The 13,797-nt window shown below is 44.6% G+C and overlaps 1 protein-coding gene across 3 annotated transcripts in view; it reads left to right on the top strand.

Moving 5' to 3' along the window:
• The first annotated feature begins 12,800 nt into the window (after positions 1-12,800).
• ACSL3 (acyl-CoA synthetase long chain family member 3) overlaps positions 12,801-13,797 on the top strand; it is a 50,858-nt gene continuing 49,861 nt past the window's right edge. For 2 of the 3 annotated variants that reach the window (XM_030954199.1, XM_030954201.1), the window contains exon 1: positions 12,906-12,974. The gene's annotated coding sequence lies outside the window, so the exon portion shown is untranslated. The other variant, XM_030954200.1, reaches the window with a different exon arrangement.

Genomic DNA, 13,797 nt, shown 5'->3' with positions numbered 1-13,797 from the left:
TTTCTCTACAGCAGTCAGCTACATCTCCTATTTCAATAATTTATGAACATTTGAAATACAAAGAATTAGAACAAAATTCCCAGGTCCAGTTAATGTTTGAAAAGGGATGTATAGCCACCCTAATTTTAGATTAGGGGATTGCAGCAAATGAGCTACAATGGATGGGAGATACAAAAAGTTAATTAATAAGTAAATAAGTAGTTCTACATGCATGTGTGTGCATATATTTAATAAAATGGCAGAACCTTCTGTAGCTGATTACCACTCCTAATAGCTCTTAGAAATTTTGAATGATGCTTTTCATATCTTGGGTTCTCTTAATTCTCTCAGGAAGCACTTAAGTCTAATTTACTGGAGTGTAAAGCAATCTGAGGGCTGTGATTGCTCTACAATAGCTCAGATCAAATTAATACTGAAGGCAAGGTTTTTCCTTTAAAGTGTGCATTAGTTCCATCAGCACTCTCATCATCAGTCCCAGGCTTGTTCCATTTTATTACATGAAATGAATATTTGGATTCTCAAAATTATTGCACTTAGTACAGCAAAATTGATAACATTAAATGGAGAATTTTAAAATCTATATATACAAAATTCACCTGGATTTCTGTTCTGCTCAGATACTTCAAACATTTCCTGATTTATTAGTAATTTCAAACAAATCTTTGCAACAGAAGAAATAGGCATGGAGAATTAGAAAAGGGGTCTGACAGTGTTTTTCTGATTTTAAGTTTGAAGAATACATACCTGAAATCTGACTTCACACCTGAAACCCATGTGTAGTTAGATGACCTGATGCCAGGAGTTCAGCTGCTTTCAAATGATTCCCCTCCACTAAAAGCAAGTGAATGAGGACTGAACAAATGAATTCAGTGTGACTGATTTTGGCTTTAATTACCTGTGGTGTAAGGTAATGACACTCTTGGGCTGTGACAGCAGGGTGCTGGTATTCTCACTGCTCACCTGCTGCTCATGCCTCACCCCAGGGAGGAAACTCCATTTTGTTTATTCCCTGAGCTGAATCATTCCAGAAGTCTGGCTGGGGAGGCAGCCATAGCCAGAGGAGCTGAGAGGGCTGAGCAGAGCTGAGGGCACAGCAGCTGAGCGGGGTCTCTCAGGAGCCCCACACGCTGGAGGAGAAGTTTGGTGGAGCTGCAGCCTCAGATGTGGGCCAGGAATGCTGCAAGGAAGCTGAGGAGCAACGTCATGGATTTCAGGAGGACAGGAGAGCCACTCGTGGGTCTGCAGCCATCTCAACTCCAGAGGTATTTGGATATAGAGTGAAGTTTTATCCAACAGATGTTAGCAGAGGTGTTCTGACTTGTGGGGGCAGGGGGTTTGCTCCTGGCTTCACTCTGGAGCTGGCCATCACTGCCCAGGGCTATCTCTAATGTCTGTCAGCACCTGGCTGGTGCTTAGCTCTACAGCCCAGAGAGAGGTTTCTTGAGCTAGGTCTGGAACCTAGAAAGGTGTTGGGATTTGGTTGTTAGTAAATACAGTGTGTCTTTCTGTTTTGGTATGTAAATCTTTTTATTTAATGGGCAATAATATTGCATAGGGACCTAGCAATGAATTAAAAAAACCCAGCCTCATAAAACAGTGTCACAGGAAAACCCCATAGATGTGTTAAGAGCATTTTTGGCTTGTTTTCCTTATTGCAAGCCCCTTCATGTTTCTAAGACCTTGTCTGCAATGGGTTTTTAGTCTCTGCTTGCATTATGGCAGTGATGCAGACTGCTGGTGCAGATGTGCTGCCCCCAAGTACACCATGGCTGGAGCAGCAAACACCCACTGCAAATGCAGAGTATGGAGGGAAGAAGGGAAAGGGGCGTGCATGGGGCAGGCTGTGAAGTGTAGAGTCCAGTGGTAGCTTCTGGTGGCTTGTTGGTTTAATTTTGCTCAGGAGATAAGAGAGAAGGCAAACAACCACCACTGTGGCATGGTGGTGCCAGGCAGGTGGCACAAGAAATGGTGCAGAGTCACCATCTCTCCCACAGGCAGGGATGTCAGGCACTGGCATGCAGGGAAGTGTCTGAAATGAGGCTGCTGTGCCTCTGCTGAAGCAAACATGCATGCAGGGCATGTCAGCCTCCCAGGTATTTGCCCACATACCTCTGGCCAGGCTGTGAATTCTTCAGTTCAGCAGCAGCCAACACCCACTGAAGGCAAGAGCAGTCTGGCTCAAGTGAGAGGGATGTGATTTTTGCCTTTCAGTTACCAAGTATTGCATCTAATTGAACCTGCAGGGGAGAAAGGCTGATCTTAAGCTGATAATTCCTTGTTTAGATGTGACTTAAAATAACTGGCTTTGGGGAGCAGCAGTGCCTCCACTGATCCCAGTGAGAGCTGTCATCCTGCCAACACTGGCTGCAGGTCCCAGAATTACCCCTGCCAATGACATCAAAGGCCCTCTGTCCTGTGTTCCTCATCACACACCGAAGGACTGAGTGAAAACCAAGAGCAAGAGCTGCTCAGGGCCACCAAGCCCTGAAGAAGGTGGCTCAGTTTTAACTCCCCTCTTAGTCTCATTTGAGCAGAAGCTGTCAGCCACCTCCTGGCCAGGCTAAGGGGCCTGGAATGCAGCTGATGAGAGGTGATCACCATTCTGTCATGTAGAGAGGCTGCTACCACAAGTAGTGCTGGTGAAACAGGATAGACATGCATGAACTTCCCATTTTTTATATATACCTGGCTTTCTGTGAATAACTTGTCAGTTCAGGACATCCATTACTAGCTTATACTGCCACATTTTGAAATTTTAGCTCATGACAGCTAAATAAAAGCACATAGGGGGAGGTGTCACTAAAAGCAAGTGATGAATCCTGGCACTGTCAGCATTTTGGATGATGTGAACACATTTCCGTGCACTCAAGAGCCAGTGATCTGTATCCTTGTTACTCACCATCACGTATCTAACCATAACTATGTTTTCTGTTACATGGCAGCACAAGTATGCACATTGTTTTTCAAGTATGAAAAGGCCTTTTCCTCGTGACTGGAGTCCCACGTGGTTAATTGCCAGCTGCTAGACTTTGATCCTAGTCTAGCACAACTGCTGTGAGATCAAGGGCTGTGCTCCACTTAGCACAACAAGCACTGGGGTCATGGAGGGTGGGGTTACGGCAGCTGAGTTGTGTGATGTTGTGAGTTACAGCCTGCTCCAGAAAAAGTTGTACTTGATGTCTACAGCTCTTGCAGAAAGGGAAGAATCAGAACTTTCAGGGGACCCAAACATTTAATTCAGCAGGAGGATTACCTGGTTTTGGCCTGCCCTTTCCCAGTGCCAGTTTTGTTGAGGTCTTGCTGAAATACAATATCTTCTTGAAATACCAGTGGCAGTTCTCCTGCCTGCATTTCCAGCTGGCCACAGCTGGGCTGCCCTGCAGCTGGCACCTCAAACATGACTTTTTTGGGACTTAGGTTAGCCAATCCCCTATATATAGCCACAGCATATATATATATATATATATATATATATATATATATGTCCTAAACCAAGAACTGGATTCTGTAGGCAATAAGTGTCTCTTGAAAGCCCCACTGCAAGCCTCAATCTAAAAAAAAAATCTTTACTTGCACTACAGAAAAAATTGAAAAATGTTAACAGCAAATCTAAGATTCATCTTTCTAGATTCAAAGACTGTCATAATTTCAGACTTTGTTTATAGGAACACCAATGTCTTATTTGCTGGGATTTTTTAGGTGAAGATTAGTTTTTCTTTTGTACTTGTCTCTGGCAGATGAAACATAGGAAAACTGTGTGCTTCCCCAAGACAGACTGTGAGGGCTAGAAGAGCTTTGGGAGTGGTGTCTTCAGGAGATTGGGAGATTATTTGATTCCTTAAAATTGAAAGTGGCTGTTTAGTATTCGTCTAGGCAAAAGACATTACTAAATATAATATCAAACTATTAAATAAGAGTGATGGGGTGTAGATCTGTTCCACACTGCATGATCATGTTTGCAGCATTTTACCAAAGAATTTCTAAGATCAAACTGCAAGCTGGATTTTTTTCTCACTTAAAAATAACTGCTCCTTTCATGGTGTAATGACTGTGATGTTGGCTGATTGTTACCTTTAGTGCTGGGTACTGAGGAGGGGATGGATGGAGTGATAAAGAAGTATAAAAGGCTTCATGATTAGCACTGCAAGCTGTTAAGTATAGAAATAAAGATGGAACAGTTCAACGTGTTTTTTCCAGGAATTTTGTCCTTTAAGATAGTCAGAGGAAACTTAACATTGCTATAAAATCTGATATCCCTTGCACAAGTCAAATAAGGAAGTAGTAAGGAGAGTTGAAAGCATTTTAAAGTAAGTTTCTTAATAAATACTGGTTCTTAATGGTTTGTACCATGTTTTTTTGCCTCAGATAGAACAAAGCAAATAATACCTACTGGCAGTTCTTCTGGCTGATCCTATCCTGAAGGTATCCAGATTTCACACACTGATTCGTAATTCTACAATCTACTTTCAGCAGCAACACTCATTATTCACCACTACCTTTATATCACAGTAATTACAGTGTCAGCTGAGTAGTCTACTTGTCTATTGCAGACTTAATATCTTGAAAAAATTGTTCTCTAATATATTCAAAGAATACTGGACAATAAACTAGCCCTATGGTTTGCAGGCATTTCTAACACATCCACATAATACAACACTATTGCTTTATTCTTTCAACATAAGAGATGAAATAGAACTTTAAGTGTATAATGTCTCAATATTTATCAGACCTGAGATTTTACTTCCATACATCTTTACTTCCATACAAGACTTTTATTTAGGTGTCCAGAAAACATCATTCATTTCTGCTTGTTTACAGAAGAAGTAATTATTGCCAAACCTTCTCCTGGTGAACAGCAATACCTTACTTCAAGGAAAAGCAATGCTGCTGCTGTGTTAACATCCTATTCTGGAAGAAAATGGAGCTGACTCAGTGCATGCAGTCGAGCCCTCAGAGCTGTCTTCCAGGAGCAAAACAGGTTATGTGAGATTATGACCTTGGTGAGCTGTGCTAATGACTGTGATTTAGAATTCCAGGCCTTTGTCTCAAGTAAAGAATTAGATGAGACAAAATGCCTTTAAAGCAACCCAAATTGCACCAAGCAAAGTGCAGATACAATTTTAAAAATTTACAGTGAATAACTGGGTGATCTCCAGCTAAAGGATGCTCAGTTTTCCCCAAGGTGGTGTGTGTGGGAACTTACTGTACTGAAGCACAGAATGTGTGTTTGCAGGAGGTCCCTTGAGTACCTGTGCTGTGGGGCTACTGCCTGACAGCACAGGAGCACAATGCTCACAGCCCTCACCCACCACTGAGCACACTGGCCCAGTAACTACACTGGCTGGCAAACACCAGCCCCAAGTGTATTTTGTGAGGGATTTGTTGTTGTGAGGAGAAATTCATGTTCATTGTCTTCCTGCCAAAGGTAACAGCTATTTAGATTGGTGTTAGAACTTCTTGGTGTGGGCTGTCTCCAGAAAGGTACAGCATCAGTACTCAGGAGTAAATGCTGCTTGTGCTCAGGCTGGACCACCATTCAGAATAAAAGACTTCTTTGAATTGTGGTGGTCTCCTGTGAATGTAGCAGGGTTTTGGTCTCCTATGTGAAACATTTAGAAGACAGCCCTCAAGAAACATTCACAGCACATACAAACCATTTGTTGTTTCCAATTTTCACACATTTGTATATAGTTTATGTTCATTTCTTGGGAAAGTTCATGTCTTTGAAATGTCGGAGGAGTGAAGAGGTACAGAATGCAGTGTCTTGAGGGACACACATATGTTCCATTAGCTGAGAAGTGAGTATTTTGCAACGATGCAGATCATCGTCTGTGTGTTGTTTAGCAAGCATGGTTGTAGTCTGCCCCACGCATAAACTGTCTGCCTTAATCTTAATCCTTCAATCCTTAGACCTTTCCTGTGTCAGGTGAGGATGAATGCTCCATGTGCTCACCAGCTACCACTGGCCTAGTTTCCCTAAACCCAGACCACCCTATATCTGAACTCAGTGTTGGATCACTTTAATCAGCAAAGAGATCACACTGCCTTCACTTACTCATGCCTTCATAGATTTACTTCAGAATAATGCCAAGGTGTAGGAGGATTATAAAATCATACCTTCATTATTGCACCTTCAGCTCTGAAATCTTGAATGAGACCTTACTCTTAAATCCTCCTGGCTTTATCCTATGCATATTCTTTTTTTATTTTCTGTGTATTTTCTGATTGTACTTTTTACTGTGAGTTCTCAGTTCTATATGTTTCTAATGCTTTCTAATATGTTTTCATGGTATAGAATGGAATGTTAGTGTATGAAAGTATATTAGTATTTAATTTTAGATTTTTTTAAATCAGTGATCTCTTTCTCCAGTATTTCAATGGGATAGCATTAAAATGTATTGAATTTTGCAAGTACTATTACTGAATTACTGAATTTGGCAATCACTTTATTTAACATACAATTATTTTCTTATGCATATAAAACCTATCTGCTAGGGAAGCTGTTGTTTCTGATATCAGATTTTGAATCACTAAGGAATTGTAATGAAGGAAAGGAGTATGTACATCAGCCAAAACTTAAATGAGCCTAATTTTATCATTACTGAGGAGTGATTTGGAGAGTGAAGGTTCCCTTAAGCAGTAGTTTGTGTGGACTGTCTGGTACAATCAGTAAGGAACACTGAAAATATAAAATTGAGCAGATCTGACATTCAGCTCAGCATTTCCCAGAAGAACCCACAGACATGTAAGCCCCTAAATAATCCCTGATTTAACACATGTACAAATGTCCTAAGTGAGGCTTTAAGGAAATAGTTCACTTTTTTCTCCACTCTGCTTGGCATGTCTGCTACTCCACTCCTGCGTAGCTGCAGTGTCTCCAGAGTGCTCTGCAGAAGGGTGATGGGCAAATGGCACTGAACAGAACAAGTCCCAAAGCATTGCCTTGCAGGGGCCAGGCAGGAGACAGCCTGGCCCTGATCAGCTCAGCCTGCCAAAGCAGACACCCCTGCTACAGCCCTGGTTGTTTGAATTCCCCAGTTAAGCTTACTGAAACTGGGATGGTTTTGGCTTCCTTTCCATATCTCTGCCAGAAGAAAGATGTTTCCTCCTTTATAAAACACACTGAAAGCCATTCTTTTGACAATTTTATGGAAGCATTGCTGTACTGCACTACAAAGGAAATCCAAGTGTGTTCAGTGAACTTAAGTTTTGCTGACTAAATTTCAGGTGACTGATTTGTTATCCCAAAGTGAAATCAGATGCAACTATTAGGATGCAAGCAACCCCAAATTCAAAATCAGCTTTGTGTCTGAATCATAAAGCAGTTTGAATAGTCATTCCCTGAATGTACTGACAGCACCTTAGAGTCTGTGAGTCACAAAACATTAACAGTTGGTTTTTGCACAACAGATCTGGAACTTATTGCAATATCTTTCTTTTTAAAGAGTGTATTCTAGTTTTGGCTTTTAGACGCCCAGCTGTGAGCGGCAGTTCCACCATGAATGTGGTTTGCAGAGAAGACAGAATAATTGGAAGATGTTCTCCCAGAATGTGTCTTGGGTACATCTGGGCACCCACCTAAGCCACAGCATTTCTCAAGCTGCCAAAGATGTGGTAGTTTACCTCAATTTTCTCAAATAACCCCAAACATCCTTCCTGCACAAGAACCCAAATTTCAGCTTCTGTTTTGAAAACCCTTAGCCACATTTGTTTTCTGGTTGAAGCCTCAGACAGAAAAGTGGTTTTATTTTATGAAAACATTGTATAGTAGTTGACTAAACAAAGCCCATTTAATAAAAGCAAACTATTGGAAGCCTTTGCAGCCTTCACTTGGTAGCCCAGGAAAGCACTCTTGGATTGTTTTGGCCACTCACTGTCATGTTACAGAGTTTATAATGTGCCATCTCTATCAGTAACAGTACTTGTTTACCATGTTTATTTATTCAGAATGTCAGAAGAAAGCAGATCTCTCCTGAGAAGGGGCTTTTCTCCACCCCTCTCAAATTCCAGGTACATACAGGCTAATCCAGACAAACCTGGTGAGTCTTGCTAGGGTGGTCTGTAAAACAAAAGGGCTCTGTGCCAGTGCTGCTTGAATGAAGAAACACTCTTAAACATGTGCTGCACCAAGCTGGGAGGGTGGTGGTGGGCTGGGCTGCAGCATGTCCAGTGCATCCATGGGCAGATGCTGGGGTGCAGTGTGGAAGGCTCAGACATGGAAATAGGTCTGGGCTTGGATGTTTTTATGGTCTAATTGATGATTCAATTGTATTGTGAGATTCTCAGGATTCCACTGTCTTTGGAGCCCATAGGGATGAATGTTTTTCTGCAGGTTTGAGACACCATTTGATGATTAGATCCCTCTTGGCTGCCTTTGACACTCAGCTCCTCTGTAAGGTTTCACTGGCCTAGAAAATGACAGGCAGCTTTTGAGCAAGAAAGTTCAGGAGCAGAAATAAATTCTATTTTTAATCCTTCCCCTGATTTTCCGTGGGTGACACAGTTTCTCATGGCATGGCAGTTCCAGGGTGTGGCAGTGTTGCCGAGTGTGCCTCGCAGCCTGTTTTACAGATTTAACCCATTTACATCCTTTCCCCTAATTAGAAATTTCAGGTTTGTGGGGTTATCCTACTATTAATATCTGAATGACACTCTGATTTATCACAGTGGGTTGGTAACAGAGCTGGAGGATGAGAAAATACAAGCTAGGAATTTAAAGAAGTACTTTAAGCATTAACAAAGCTGAGCCTGTGTCAAGTGGTGATAAATTTTCCACTATACCCTCAATCACCTTATCATTAATGTCATCAATCTCTCTGTGAAAAGTGGCTCTGGGCATGCCCATATGACCAAGTGTTCTGCTAAATAATTAATCATTGGGACACGCTGCCAGAGTTTGCTGCTTTCCAATTTAATCTTAGCAACTTACTCATTTGTTTCTTTATTTGGAAACAAAAAGCTTCACAGATAAAAATGAGTCAAATGTACTGATATGTACATGAGGACTATTTAGCATTGAAACTTCATGTTGCTTGGTCTAGAAATGTTTTTCCATCTTTTAAAGCAACACCCCAAAATTAACAGCTGTGAGAATGATCACTTGAGGAACACAAGCTGTTTTTGCTGCCAGAACCTGCATCCCAGCTGGCTCTACCTGCCCCTTCAGTAGTAGCTCAGCCCTCTCTATGCTTAAAAGGGCATTCAAAATGCCACACTAACAGGATATCTTTAAATATAAATTATTACAACATCTGTTTGAGTCTTTAATTAAAAATGATCATGGATATGAATCCTTTTGTTGGACAGGTTATTGTTTGTAACTACAGCAAAATAACTTTAAGCAAACTGTTTAAAAATGTTATCTTTAGTTACAATTTATTTAGACTAACACCAATACAAAGTTGTAACATTCAATTATTTAAAGAGCCATGAAGACAGTTTTGTAATTTTAGAGTCGTTCATTTTTCACAGTTTTGAAGGCATACACTGAAATACATTCTGTTGAGAGCATGAGCTTTGTCCCACTCAAGCCCTTCTTTAATGGTTCCTGTTATTTCACATAAGTCAGTTTGATTTTACTTTAAACATATGTACTGTCCTGTACTCCTAAATTTTGTGTCCCTCCAAGGATTTTTAGTTAAAAGCTCCCACATCTGTTATATCTGTGGCACTGTTGGGTTTTCCCCCTCTAGCTTCTTCCCAAGAATAGGTGGGCAGCAGCCTGCTCATGAAAGATCAATGCCAACCTTCCACACATACTTACCCATTCAGAGACTCTCCTCTTTCAGTGTGCCTCGTGGTTTTGTTTTTATAAATTCCCTCTGGATAATAGTTAGAGTTGGCCAAATACAACATTGGCTTGCTGTTCTCTTTCCTGATGAGTCAGTTGACTGTACTTCCCAATCAGTATTTTTATAAGATCATTTGCAATCTTCCCTGCTATTTACCACTTGCTATTCGTTCTCTGTTGTTGAACAAAACATATGGCAATGTTTTTTCTCCTTGACTGCATGCCTGAAACTCTTTAAAAGGGAACGTGAGAATAGTTAATGAGCTTCTCCTTCTGGAAATCAAAAGAACCAAGGCAAACAAGAATTTGTGAATACATGAATGTGGTTAGGAACAGCCATGCATGTTTTCCCAGATACTCCTTCCCTGCTTGAATGCTCTTGGGTGACACAACTACTCCTTTCCTGCCTTCAATTGTGCTGTTGTGCCTTTTAAATGAAAATATAAATAAGCTACTATTCAATTTCCTATCATTATGCACAACTTGTGAAGGAAAGGCCACTGTCCCCCACAGTCACTAGTATAGTGTCTTGTGCAGGTTAAATTTCCAATTATAAACATATGTTATTCCCTCATTTATTAGTGACTCTTATGTGTACCATCTATCCCCACATTCTTTGGTTTCCCCATGGAATACTCAGCATGGGCTCATGCAAGAAAAGTGCTAAAGTAACACATGACACCAGTATCTTTCAAAGCCCCGCCCTGTAAAATCCACATTTAAGCAAAAGGTGTGGTAATATCACTGATATCATAAAAAGCTTTACTTCTGCTGTATGTAAACATCAGGGATCTATGAAGAACCTTGTGAAAATACTGCATACATGTAGGAATCTTTAAATCAGCATGCTGTTTTTTGTGTAGATATGTATAATTTCTCAACCCTTAGATGTTTGTAAAGTTGAAGTTGCTTTATCACTGTAGGCTACAGTTATTGTTTCTCTTCTGATGCTGAGCTGAATTAGGAGCCATCAACTCCTCATTTACCCTGAGAACTGTTAGGGATGCAGCCAATAGCTGTGTCTATTTGGAATAAATATAGCCAGTTACACAGTTAGTGTTTGGATTTCAAATGACTGAAAAGTTCAGGCAAACTTAAACTGATGCACCCTGTAATAAAGGTGAGGCTGAGGTACAAGGTTTACAACAAATCTGTATTTGAAGTTAAAGTTTATTTGAAAACTCCTTCTGATAAAACTTGACAGTATTCAGATCTTGTAGTTTAATAAGGATAATATTTAATTTCAAGTTACAGATTCCAAGCATTTCTCAAAGTGAGGCTTTATGGCTCAGTTGCTGGTGCTAACCCAGAAATAAATAAGAGCAGAGGGTTCAGCATGAGATCTGATGCTGAGCAGACAAGCTCTGTGCTGTCCAGTGCTTTATCTCCCATCTTCCTTTACATCAAATCACTTTTGTATTTTATCCTGAACTTTCCTTGCCTTGAAAGAAATGTGAAAGATTAGAGTAACACAAATCTAGGACTTTTAGATAGTGTAACACAAATCTAGGACTTTTCCCTGAATTTATCAACTTTACTCTGTCTCTACCAACATTAGTAAATCTTTTGGCAGACAACGCCTGAATTCCCTTCTGTTGCACAAATGTCTGCATTTTTCATCTTTCAAAACTGAGTTTCTTCTCCTTCCATGTCTGCTTATCCTTTTTCAGTTTTTTCCAGTGAGTGTGCAACTGTTTTCAGTATGTCTCCACACTCCTATCCATAATTCAGGTAGCATCCCTTTTGCTCACGGAGCTCATGACCTCTATAGCTCAGGTAACTCCTGTGGATAATGTTTTCCTGCTTTTCAGAACAGCCAGCAGCCTTCTCCTGTGTTCCAGTGCTAGACACCTGGAAGGGTTTTTTCCAGTAACTGAGGTGACTGACTTAGTTGGTCTTTGGATTACAAGTATATATCCTGTTAATCTGCTTTTAGCCAGAGTGAACACATTCTCTGCCACTCGAGTAACTCTGCAGATGACTGGAGATGCAAACAGTGTTTCTGCCTCTGAAAGGTGGTGTCTGTGAGGGGCAGGAGGAACGGGACCCAGGCACGGGCAGTGGCAGCTGCACAGTTCGTACCTGGCTCAGTAACTCACTGCTGGTGCTCTGTGGGTACGGCAGTGTCCCAGCTCTGCCCTCAGCTCTGCAATCCTGCTCTCCCCCCTGCCCTGTGCTGTGCCCTCACATCCCTGGGCTGCAGTGCCAGGGGCTCGACCTGCCCCAGCCGAGCCAAACCAACCTCCCCTTGTGACAATGGTGCCTGTCACCGCCGCAGAGCCAGCCCGGCACCCGCAGGAACTAAAGCTTTCCCCTGGGCTTTGAAACCTTCTTCACATTCGTTGTTTTTGTTTCGCTTCTCTTTGGCAGGTGCTCGTGTGTTTTGTTTCAGTATTGTGTTACACCGGTTAAATGAAAACCTCTAATTCTGCAGGAACATTCGCAGAGCCGGGATGAGTCAATATTGATAAAAGATCCTCAGGAATTGTTAAGGATAGCCCAGCCTTGAGCAGCACCGACCAAAACCGTTCCAGGTGAGGCCAGCTCTGGTCAGGGGGATGTGCCATGAGCGATCTCCCAGCAGAGGTGCAGGCCAGGAACCCTGCAGCAGCTGCCGCGGTGACTCGCTCCGGTAAACTCTCAGAGCCGGCAAAGCCCGAACGGCGGCCTCAGGCCCTGCCGCGGCCCCGGCTCTTACAGCGACCCGCGCCGGGGGCTCTGGGGGACGCTCATGCCGCGGCGACTCGCTCTGACCGGGACACTTGGCAGAAAGCATTCTTTACCGCATCCCGGCCAGCGCGGCCAGCGGCGGGCGCGGGGCCGTGAGGGGGATACCGGTACCGATACCGGTACTGATACCGGCACCGATACCGGCACCGGCACAGGCCGCTCACCGCCGAGCGCGGAACGACACGCTGCTGACGCGGCCCCGCCCCTCGCCAGCCATTGGCCCCCGCCGCCGGCCCCGCCCCCCGGCGCGGTGACCTGTAGTAACCCCGTTCCGCGGGAGCCCGGCCCCGCGCGCCACCCGGCGCGGGCCAACCAGGAGGCGCCGTGGCGCATACGGAATGAGCGCGCGCGGCGGCGGCGGGCGGCCCGGCCGCGGGTGAGCGCGGGCGCGCACTCGGGCGGTGCGCGGAGCGGGCGGTGCCGCCGCGGCGTCCCCGGGCCGGGGCTGGGGCCGGTGAGTGCGGGGCCGCGGGCCGGGGCGGGCTGCGGGGCCCTGCGCCGCCACGAGCGCGCCCGCCCGGCCGTGCGGTGCCGCGGGGCCCCACCGGGCGTCCCGCCGCCTCCGCGGGGGCGAGTGCGGCGGCCATCCGGGCCGCGGGGGTGCTGAAGCCGCCCGGCGGGGCTGCCGCGGGCCCGGCTGCCGGTGGGGCCGGCGGCTGCGCACCGGCGCCGCCCCGCGGGAGCGGCGCTCCGGATAATTAGCGAGATAATAGCCGGTAACAGGCGCGGGTTTGCTCTCTGCTCTGCTTTGTGTTCGGACTCCGGCGGCCGAGGCGGTGGCGGGAGCGCGGCGTGAGGCAGGTGCCCGGTGCCGTGTGCCCGCCGCGTGCCTGCCGTGTCCCCGCCGCGGGCTCCGGGACCCACGGCGGCCCCGCGGTCCCGGCGTGCGGCTGGCGGTCGGTGGGCGCGGGTGATGCGAGCGCGGCAGGGCCGCGGGAGGAGCGGGCCGGAGATTTGCGGTCTCGGTTTCCTGGGGCTGATGCGCGATTTAAGGCTGAGGTGCGTTCCCTTCCAGCACCCGCCCGGGGAGGATGGCACAGAAACACCTTTCACTTGTAGGGAGAGCAGCGCGCCTTAAAATACTGCTGCAGATAGTTCCATAAATAGCATGAAGTTCGGTGTTTGGGACTCATACAGAATCCCTGGGAAATGAGAAAACAGTAACCTCCAGAAAAATGAGGGCAGTAATACAGTAAAAATATTTGTAAGGTAGTTTATGACCACTCCATTTTTTTTACCTTACTGAAGAAACAAGCCCCCCCCTCTAACTTTAATTA

This window comes from Camarhynchus parvulus, chromosome 9 (genome assembly GCF_901933205.1).
Source record: "Camarhynchus parvulus chromosome 9, STF_HiC, whole genome shotgun sequence".
Lineage (NCBI taxonomy): Eukaryota > Metazoa > Chordata > Aves > Passeriformes > Thraupidae > Camarhynchus > Camarhynchus parvulus.
This window is presented reverse-complemented; position numbering and strand designations above follow the sequence as displayed.